The 9,232-nt window shown below is 33.8% G+C and overlaps 1 long non-coding RNA gene across 1 annotated transcript; it reads right to left on the bottom strand.

The window, feature by feature from the left end:
- Positions 1–6,144: 6,144 nt before the first annotated feature.
- Positions 6,145–8,987, bottom strand: LOC104591281 (uncharacterized). The gene is made up of 2 exons (XR_016077237.1): positions 8,514–8,987; positions 6,145–8,351 (listed from the first exon to the last, which is right to left on the bottom strand). It is a non-coding gene; the product is annotated as an uncharacterized LOC104591281 (long non-coding RNA).
- Between the last annotated feature and the right edge of the window lie 245 nt (positions 8,988–9,232).

Here is a 9,232-nt window from a genome sequence, read left to right as displayed (position 1 = left end):
TTTAAACCCAAATTTCCAGCTATTTTTTAAGTGCTTATACAATAAGCACTTATTAAGATTTTTTTTTCTCCCAGAATTGTTCCCAATAAATTTTTAGAATATCAATTATACCCTTTTCAATATTGTTACTTTTAGCAACAATATTGTTACTTTTACGAAATCACTTTTATCAAAGTACTTTTACTTATTCACTTTCGATTGGATGTTTTGAAAATTTGAAAGAAAATGAAGGACAAAAGAGTCACAAATGTTTATTGGAGAAAAAGACTACCAAACCCCAAATATAAAATTAGTTCTTATTTTTTTAAATAATCACTTGAAAAAGATAAATGTCGAATGCAAATAAGTGATTATTCAAATAAGCACTTATTTTAAACATAAACTCTTAAACGTAACCTAAATAATAAATATGAAATATTGATACTTAGTAGTTAATAATAATACTAAATACCGGCTTTCAGGGCCACCGATATGCCAAATACTGTGAATTAGTTCATTTTAATTGCTTTAAATGTTAATACAATATCACCTATATACTGATAACTAGCCATACACAACAGATAAAAATGTTAAAAGTTTTGACAAAATAAAATTTTAACATATTTTTTGTATCGATATTTGAACCTTGATTATAAAGGTATATACACATAAAGAAACAAATACTTTAATAATTCCAGTGTAAACTATGTGTATACACTTAGCAAGCATTGAGAAATGATAGAATAACTAAAATATGCAATATTATAATATTTATAAGTACATAAAACGCAATAATTAGTTGTGCTTTATATTTTTGTCATGGTTTTCACAATCAGACCGGACCGGAAAAACCGGGAACCAGTCTCTTGACTGGTTCTATTTTCCCTTAAAACCGTTTTTTTTTCTAAAATTGTTGATTTTGGTCAGCAAACCGTTGAACAGCCGGTTAACCATTCGAACGGTTAATGACCGTTTTTCAATTTTTTAAAATTTTTTTATTTTTTTGTTAGAACGGACGGCCATTCGGGTTGAACAATCGAACCGTTCGAACCGATAACCAGACCCCTGACTAGTTTAGTCACCGATTCGTTTTTAAAAACCATGATTTTTGTCATACATGCACTAAGAAGAAAAAAATGTCTGATTGTGAAAATTTAGAATTAATCCATATAATATATAGCAATTGAAACGTAGTGCAGTGGTGGATTTACTGCTTTTCAATCTAGAGACCCAAGTTTAAATTTTCTTACTTGTGGATCTCTTATATCTCAAAATTTATAAGGTACATAGTTGATTGGGGAAATTTAATGGAAGATGCAGATGGTGGCAATTGGACTAGATTTCCAATCCGATCTAGTCAATGTGAGTTCATTATAAATGGATGAGGTTCAATCCGGTCCAATGAATGTTTTAAATCAATTTGGATTGGTCCAATTCAATATCTGAATCATTCAATTTGTTCAAATTTATTTCGATTTAGATTGGATTCAACCCAAACCCGGTCCATTAACACATATATTCTTATCTTATCAATGAATCAGATATTGGCTTAATCCAACCCAATCCAATATAAATTTATTACAGATAGACCAGGTCCAATCCAATCTATTAAATATTTTGGACTGGATTGGTCCAATCCAATATATCTTATTGGTCCGTCCAATCCATCCAAAAAGATTTAAGACTGGACGGGTCCAATCCAAAACCGGTCCATTGACACCTTTGCCGCTATGCTCAATCGCAATCTCAGTGGACTCAAAAGCCTTGAACCATAAACCCAACTGACAGTAGTGCACTAGATAGGGGTGCAACTTGCTCAGGTTGAGTTTTTGTCAAAATTTTGAATAGGCTCAAGTTGGGCTTTTGTCAATATCTGTGGGCATCAAAAGCTGCCCTCACTTCCGCTGTAGCTAACTAGCTATAGATGAAGATATCCACACCTGTTTTCGCCCATTTTAATCATTTCTCCTTTACGGTTTCGGATAATAAAACCAAAAGCACATAGGTTACGTTGTTGCCAACACAATTTTGGCACAAAGTTCATTTTTAACTCCTTCAGCTTTGGAGTTTGAAGGTGACCAACTAACCCAAACGTCTGTGTTTAGATGTTGCTCATTTATCAGGCCCATAAGTTTTTGGGCTTCTATAAACTCTCTGGACCTTGTGAAAGCTTGATCAAGAATTTCAGGGGATTGTAGATTTTATTATTAAATATTTTTTTATTTCTGCTTTTCGATAAATACCACATTATATATCCAATTTTCTCCCAAATTCCATATTCTTCCTTAAACATCTTTGCCTCATAGATGATAGATCTCATTTCACCATTCAACTAAGTTTTGGTGGAATAGTGCATTAATTAGTATTCTACCTCTCCACACACTTGGGATTCATATTGAAACCCAGGCCCCATCAAATAAGAAGGCCTTAGTTGGAAGTTTGTTTATCATGGCAATCCAAAGAAATTGTTTTAGGGAAATTGTCAAAAACTCACCATGAGTTTTCAGCATTTCTCTTAAATTCATCACAACTTTTCAAAATGTCTAAAACTCACCATGTCACTAACTTGACGTTAAAGACACTAACGGCTGTTAATATATTATCATTTTAACCGTCATAGAAAAATATAAAATATATACATATTTTAATATTTAGACATGAAAAAAAGGAAAAAGTTCAAAAAATATTTTCAAATATAAAAACACAGAAATTACAAAAAAGTATAAAAAAAATTATAAAAATTGCACACAAAATAAAAAATTATTTTCTAATTATAGAAAAACACAGAAATTGCTAATAAATAACAAAAAATACAGGAAATATTATAAATGGTAGAAAATAGAAAAATGTAAAAAACAGAAATTATAAAAAAAAACATTAGAAATTATAACAAAACACTAAAAATGAAAAAAAAAAAGAAATTTGAATAATGAAAAAGACCCTTTTTTCTTTAACTCGCCAATTGCCATTCAAGGATGATTTAGTCATAAAAATTGTTATTTATGCTGATGTGGACACTTCTGTTAAGAAACATTAACAGTACACTAACGGAAGGTGAGTTTTGGACATAATAAAAATTTAACTGTGTACATTTATTTGTTTACTACTTTTACCACTGTTCTTTGAACATAATTATTGGGGTCTTCCTCTTTATTAAGTAGCTCATATAGGATGATTTAACTGTTAATTCTCCACTAGGGCTGGCTCCCCATACTAAATCTTCTCTTCTTCACTCAGAACAGTCCCCAATCAATACTCAAATCTTCAAAGAAACTTCGTTGCTGCTATATATGTTTCGTTCAAATTTTCAAATCATTTTTCTGGCAACCTAGTGGTCCCTTGTAGTGGATGGATCTTCTAAAACTAAACTACAGATTCCATCCTCCTTTATACCACATCCTTTGTGTGTTTAGTTCAAACTTAGGTTTTGAATGTTGAATGCATCATTTTTCCTGTTTGTTTCTTTCAAATAAAATCAAGATATTTTTTCAATCAATTGTTCTTTAATATTCACCTTGTTCATCTGTTTTACCGCTTTTGATTTCAACTTTCCTGTTCAACGGCCTATCTTTGGTTTGCTATAAATGGTTCAGATTTTCTCTACGCTTGGACCAAACTGATTTAACTCATTTAATCCATTTAGGTAAAATTTCTATGTTCTGATTGCGCAAATGCCTTCAACAATCTCAGGCTTTCGGCTACCATTGAAAACAAAAACAAAAACAAAAAGGAATTACACAATTGCTTCCTCTTTGTTGTTGTTTTTTTAATTTCTATGTTTTCTATAATTTCTATTATTTTTCTCTCCAATATTTTTATACTTTTTGTGTTTTCCTATAATTTTTGTTATTTTTCTGCAACTCTTATATTTTTATTGTAATTTTTGTTTTTTATAATTTCTACTTTATGGTTTTTTCTATAATTTCATTTATTTTTCTTCATTTTTCTGTGGTTTTCTATATTTTTCTCCTTTTTTTCTATCTTTGTTTTTTATTTATATATTTTCCTCTATTTTTTGCATTTTCTTTGTTTTTTTTCATAATCATTTATATTTTTCCATGCAATTCATATATATCTCACTAAAAAGTTATTGGGTTGGTTTAAGACGGATTTGGGTTGAACCCAATCCTTTAATTTCATCTAAATGGATCACTAATGAATTGTGGGTTAGATGGTTTGAGTTGAAGTTCAACCCAAAACCAACCCACTCAAACCTTCCCAATTGCCACCCTTACTCGGCTACTCCAACCTTCTAATTTCTTTTTAACTTTCCTTAGACAATCCTAGACGGTAGCTTTGGAAATTCTACGTACCTTTTATCATTAATAGGGCTCCTAAGTATTTGCCCCTATCTCCTTTTCCTGAATTCTCGTAATTCTTGCTATAAATTTTCTTTGCTTTTGAGCGATGTTGTCGGAGAAGTAAATTTTAGTTTTTCCATAATTTGGGAGTTGGTAAGATCCTTTTGCAAAATTTTCCAATAGGTCCTTAACCTTTAGGGTGGCTTCAATTGAGGCTTTTGAGAAGATTAAGGGGGTGTTCTATAATGTGGATGAGAAATTGGTGGGTGTAGACTGTCACCACTTTTATAAATGTGGACCATTTTTATAAATAAATATATACATTTATAGGTCGAATCAGATTGGATAGGGGTGCTCCGAATTCTAATTGGATCCAATCCAAAAAACCCGGCAAAGGGTTATCTAAGTTTAACAAAAATAGGATCAGATTCGGATTGGATGATCCGATCCATTTTCACCATATAATCATGAATGAAAAAATCACAATTTAAGCCAAAAATAATCTGAAATAAGAATATAAAATAAAATACAAATACGTAATTACTAATAAAAATAAAAATAAATATATTTATCATTATAATATCATCTTCAGCAATAAACAATTTAAAAAATAATTTCAATATAAATTAAAATATATTAAAATATTAAGTAAAATGAGGGTAGTTTGACCAATGTTAATGCACCTACATTACACTAAATCCTTTCCACAAACTGTCCACATCATATTGAGGCCATCGACGAGAAAATACTGCGGATGATAAATTGGGGTTTGGTTTGTCCCTGTCCACGCTATTTTGTGGATGGGGACTGTCCACACAAAGCAAAACAACACATTCTATTATGGGCAAGACCAAAACGGTCTCGTCCATGATATTTTCACACTGCCAAGCATCCTTTAACTTGATCACAACTGCTGGCTTGTATGAATTGCATGGACTTGACACATGGCAGAATGGGATTCCCTAATATGGGGAATGACCATTTCGGGCTTCCCCCTTAGGAATGGGATACCATTCTAGAGTTTGTCAAGAAGTAAAGAATTCTTTACAAAAAAAACCTTAATATTAATAAAAATATTAATAAAATAATAAAATAGTAATATATTAAAAGTTAAATAATAATATATTAATATTAAAATAATAAAACATAAATAATAGGATATTAATAAAGTAATAAGAAAATAAAATAAAATAAAATAAAATAATATTAATAAATTGGTAATAAAATAATAACAAAACAATAGTATATAAATAAATATTAAATAATAATAAAAAAGTATTAATAAAATAATAATTATACATTCATAAAATATTAATAAATGAATAATAAAATACTAAGATATTGATTGTTAAATACTAATAAATCAATAATAAAGTATGAATAAAATCATAATATTATTAAACTGATAAAAAATTAAAATTTTTCAATTGATTCAAATTCCATATCCATATAAACCAAACAACAATGATTGGAATCACACTCTGTTTCTATTGGTCGGAATTAAATAGTTGGGAATTGACGATTCTTATTCCGACTCTCATTCCTATTTCAATTCCAAGTGTGAACGAAACGGACCCTCATACATCCATGCATCCTTTAAATTTAGGGGATGTTTGGAACCGTGGCCGTTTTTCAAAAAAACGGTGCCACATTGGATCCACATATGTGTGTATCCTTTGTGGTGTTTACCTGTCAACACATACATGAAAAACGGTGATGAAAATCACCATACCAAACAGCATAGTATTGCTCACTGTTTATGTGGCAGAAGCGTTTTTTCGTGAAAAATGAGTCTTGAAAGCATAGACGTTTTTTCTTGAAAATCGGTCCCAAAAAGCGCCCACACTTCCAAACACCTACTTAATTTAGAAATAATAATGTAAAGTATAAATAGGTATAAAATAATTCAAAATACAAGGTTTTGTACTCTACATATTTGTATTTATATTCCTTCCAACCTGAGCATTAGGCAATACAAATGCAAATATGTAGTGTAAATACTTACAAAATATGAGGTTTTGCACCCCAAAATAATTTCATTTATACTCCTTCCAAACTGAGCCTTACAGTCTCTTTGATTGGTGCGACTGACAAATGAGAATATTCTCTTTAGATTCCCATTTTCATTTGTTTGTTTTGCGAGACGGAACGAGAAACAGTGAGATGTGGTTTCCCAAAACTTTGAACGCAGGGTCGCACTAAAATGGTGTGACCCCGTGAGAAAGGAAACCACACGCGAAAAAAGATCGTCGTCAGCACTGAAATAGTAGCGGCGTCGTCAGACCGTCGTTGACGTCAAAGGTCCGGTGGAGGCGCACTGAAATAGTAGTGGCGTCATCAAATCGTCGTCGACGTTAGAGGTCCGATGGAGGCGCACTGAAATAGTAGCAGCATCGTCAGCTTGTCGACAACGTCAGAGGTTCGGTGGAGGTGCACTCAAAATGGTCGCTTGACTCTGGTTCAAGTAGCAGACTAGAGGCAAGCAAAGAAAAAGATGAAGAAGAAGAGGAAAAAAAAAGAAAAGGGAGAGGAGGAAAAAGAGGAGAGATATCTTGATCGATTGAAAATCTCCTTGAGAAATCGTCTTCTTTCATGACCTTCATTGCTATTATTGCCGAAGAAACCACCACTAGAACCGATTTGCAGAGATATAAGCGGTGCAGTCAAGGATGAAGAAAATAAATTTTCCCTTCTCTTCCCATCCATTGCGCAACCAAACGGACTGTTAGGAAATTTCACCGAAAAACCTGTGGTTGTTGATTTGCAGTCGTCTTAAATTCAAGGAAATTTGCTGGGAAGCCTTCCAGAAAAATGAGTTGTTGCTTATAATCAAAATCGTTAGATTGGACACTAACCAAAGATTGGCAGGAATCTCGCCGGAAAATTCATTATTCTGAATCAAAACATCGGTCAGACTATTGCAATTTCCAAGGGATGACGGCACTTCTCCTCTGAGATTGTTCGAAGAAACCGACACTCCCATTAACACACCACCGGCGCATAAATGAGCCGGCAAATTGCCTGTTAGCCTATTGTTCGCAAATTCGATACTTTTAAGTTTCGAATGAAGGCCTAATTCGGGAGGCAGGACCCCAGTGAAGTCGTTGTTGAATAGCCGAATGTCTTTCAGAGCTGGAAGTCGACCAATATTTGCCTGTATCTCGCCAGATAATCGATTATAATACATAAACAAATACTCCAAATTATTCAACTTTCCAAAATCTTCCGGTATCGTACCGGTCAAGTTGTTGATCGAAAGATCTAGTTTGTTCATACTCAAACATTCAATCCTTCTAGGAATCTCACCGGAAAATTTGTTGTCGTAAAGATACAGATGTTCTAGCTTATTCAAAAGAAAAATACTGTTAGGAATCCATCCGTTCAAATTGTTCCATGCGAGATCCAAGTGGCGAAGCTCCGTAACATTGCCGATTGATTCTGGAATTTGCCCAATAAAATTTGTACTCGTCATCCACAAATACGTCAGTTTCTTTAACCGAGTGAATTCAACCGGGAACCTCGAAGGCAAGAAATTATTGTAAGCCATTTCCAGGGATTCAAGGTTCGACAAATTACCGATTTCCGGAGGGAAGGTCCCATTAAAAGTATTGTGATTAAGACGAAGGGTCTTCAAGTCTGATAAAAGTCCAATTGCCGCCGGGATGTCACCGGTGAAGTTGTTGAAGGCTTGAAGCCCAGATTTAGGTAGGTGAGGCGAGAAAGTCGGTGGATATCACCAGGAATCAAGCCGGCGAAGTAATTCTGAGAAAGGTCAAGATATATGAGTTTCGAACAGTTGTACAGAAAGGTGGGGAATTCTCCAGTAACGTAGTTGTATGCAAGGTCGAGGTGGTTGAGATTCTCGAGATTGCAGATGACCGGAGGGATTTTTCCTGTGATGTTCCAGTTGTAAAATGAAATGGCGGTGACGGAACCATCGTGGCAGGTGATTCCAGTCCAATTGCAGAAAGGAAACGATGAGTGCCATGAGTTCATGGGAGGTTGATTCTGCCAGTTTTGCTGTAGTTTGAGTAGGATGAACTGTTCATCGTTTGTCGTTTGGGAGTTGGCCTGCAAGAAGGGTAAGAAGAAGAGGAGGAAGAAGAGGAGACGAGCAAATAGAGGGAGTGAAATCCCAGATATTGTATACATTGGAGTGGGGATTGATGAATGAAGGATGACGATGAAACTGACATAACTTTAGTTTTTTGCTTTGCCAGGAAAGGACGTTACCTGTATTAGCATGTGGCAAACAGCTTATGAAGAAAGAGCAAAGCCCAGTTTTGAAACTCAAGACCGGAATTCGAGCTTGACTTGTTTACCTTGGGAAAGGTTATCTGCAGCGAGGAGGGAAGTCGCCGGAGAGGAGAGGGCTGGGAGTCCTTGCAGGCGATCACTTCACCGAGGCACTGACGGACGGATACTTTTGTATTTTTAATGATTTGGGCTATGTCCTATAATATGTGTGTGTTAGTTCTATATCGTCGTTCATCACCCAATGGATTGTGCTGAATCAAATGAACCGAGTAGACGTAGAGATGGACGGCTGAGATCTTGGCGTATCAAATCTGCATATAGGAGAAAAAGAGTAGCGCACAATATAGGATCGTCAAAAAAATGCAAAAAAGAACTGTCAAATCTGGATGGAGCCAAAATTTGGAAGTTGTTTGACCTTCTAAGTTATCTTTGATTTTTGCACGCTCGCTATCTTTGTGATAGCTATATATATACATGATCATCCAGTCTAGACTGGGTTAAATGGATATCCATGATTCAATAAGAACTGAAATTTGGATCCAGAATAATCCAACAATATTGGTATCTTCATGTATAAAAACATTTTCAAATAAATAATCAAATAAATTTCTTTTTATAGAAAATAAATAAATAGATGATAATTTAAAATGAATGATTGTGTGTGAAAGTATTGCAGAGAGCATAAAATAATCGTC

The sequence above is a fragment of the Nelumbo nucifera genome, chromosome 6, assembly GCF_055504915.1.
Source record: "Nelumbo nucifera cultivar China Antique chromosome 6, China Antique-T2T, whole genome shotgun sequence".
In the NCBI taxonomy this organism is placed as follows: Eukaryota; Viridiplantae; Streptophyta; class Magnoliopsida; order Proteales; family Nelumbonaceae; genus Nelumbo; species Nelumbo nucifera.
This window is presented reverse-complemented; position numbering and strand designations above follow the sequence as displayed.